This window comes from Cebus imitator, unplaced genomic scaffold, assembly GCF_001604975.1.
Source record: "Cebus imitator isolate Cc_AM_T3 unplaced genomic scaffold, Cebus_imitator-1.0 Scaffold703, whole genome shotgun sequence".
NCBI lineage: Eukaryota > Metazoa > Chordata > Mammalia > Primates > Cebidae > Cebus > Cebus imitator.
This window is the reverse complement of record NW_016108018.1, coordinates 540,212-542,420: the sequence shown is the minus strand read 5'-3', so window position 1 is coordinate 542,420 and position 2,209 is coordinate 540,212.

The following is a 2,209-nucleotide window of genomic DNA, read 5'->3' as shown; positions in this document are numbered from 1 at the left end:
TCACCCCACCCTAACCCACTGGGTTGTCCCACCTTTCTGGACCAAACCAGTATATATCTTAAATACATCTGATTGTTTCCTATCTCCCTAAAATGCATAGAACCAAGCTGCACCCCAATCACCTTGAACACATGTTCTCAGGGTCTCCTGAGGGCTGTGTCACAGGCCATGGTCACTCATATTTGGCTTAGAATACATCTCTTCAAATATTGACTCTTTCTTGTGGACATACTACATATCTGATCTGCGACCCCCAAACCTATAACCCCAGTCTAATTATGAGAAAAACACCAAGTAAGCTACAATGGAGGACATTCTACACAATACCTGACCAATCCTCCTAACACTGTTCCAGGTCCTCAGATGGAAAGTCTGAGAGACTGTCACAGCCAAGAAGAGCCTGACATGATGACTAAATGTCCTGTGGGATCTCAGATAGGATTCTGGGACAGAAAAAGGCAAAACTAAGGGAAACCAAATAAAATGTGAGCCTATATAGTAATATCCGGTCATTAACTGTGACAAATGATATAAGATGTTGCCCAGGCACGGTGGGTCATGCCTGTAATCCCAGCATTTTGGGAGGCCGAGATGGGGGGATCACCTGAGGTCAGGGGTTGTAGACCAACCCGGCCAACATGGTGAAACCCCATCTCTACTAAAAATACAAAAATTAGCTGGGTGTGATGGCAGCTGCCTGTAATCCCAGCTACTCGAGAGGCTGAGGCAGGAGAGTCGCCTGAACCCAGAAGGCAGAGGTTGCAGTGAGCTGAGGTAACACCACTGCGCTCCAGCCTGGGTGAATGAGACTCTATCTAAAAAAAAAAAAAGATGTTAATAACATATATGATACATGTTGATATGTTAATAAGAGGGAAAACTATGTTGCATCTACATGGAAAATCTGCATTTTCTTCCCAATTTCTGTGTGAATCTAAAACTAATTTAAAATAAAACCTTTATTTAAAAATTGTAATTTTTAAAAAATGTTTGCTTACTTGTACCAGTAAGTAGTAATTGACACTAACTATTCCTACTTTTTAAAATAAGAGCACTCATGATGCTGCAAAGTAAATTATGCAAACTAATATATAATTTCAAGGAAATGCCTCTTTTACATGTTTTATGTTAAAACAACACATTCCTGTAAACATAATTATCATATCTTTTTTCTTGTGGTATGGTTCACTCTCTAGGAAAGCTGGCCACCTTAGAACCAGGGAAAAAAATTCACATTTTGGAGACTATTTCAATTTAGGGCTGGATGTTTTCAAAAGTATGACTGTGTTTAAAAAAAAAAAGTTCAAATAGCAAATGGATTGTGACTGGATCACTTATTCTAATGAATGCCTGTCTTTATTTTGTTTCCCAGCATCCCTTTCAGCTACAATAAAACAGAAGCAAATATTTGCCACTGGAAAAAAAATTCAAAGACAGGAAAAATGTAAACAGAATTTGTGACCACAATCCTTCAATGTTTCATCATGATGATTTCTAATACAGAAGAGTTTAAAGGGAAGTTATGCCCCCAAAGATGCTTTGCAGAAACTGATGAAACTAGAGAAACAAAAGTGGCAGGACATTCAATGTGATTTTAGGTGTCACTGTCTCTTGCGAGAAAAAATAATTTACATTTTAGAGGATCACAAAGCATTCCTGCAAGCCCAGACTCTGGAATGTTTCTAGATGTAGATGTCAATATGGCTAGTAATGAATATAATGATAAAAAGGGATCTGCACTTTACTTGTGTAATAAAATACCAAAGCAGTATTTACTACTCCAAGGAAAAGAAGTTATGCCAGAAATACAGTTGACCATCTCAGAATCAAAATATGCTTCCTTGCCAGGCATGGTGGCTCATGCCTGTAATCCCAGCACTTTGGGAGGCCAAGGCAGGTGGATCACCTGAGGTCAGGAGTTCAAGACCAGCCTGACAAACATGGAGAAACCTGGTCTCTACTAAAAATACAAAAATTAGCCAGGCATGGTGCTGCATGCCTGTAATCGCAGCTATTCGGGAGGCTGAGGCAAGAGAATCACTTGAACCTGGGAGGCGGAGGTTGTGGTGGGTCCAGACCACACCATTCCTCTGCCCTATTGTATACGTAAAAATGCAGATTCACTAAGCCAGACTAAATCATGTATTCAGTGGAAGGCTGAGCAAAGATTCAAAAGAATGCAACCTTTTGTCTCTTATCTACTTCTGAC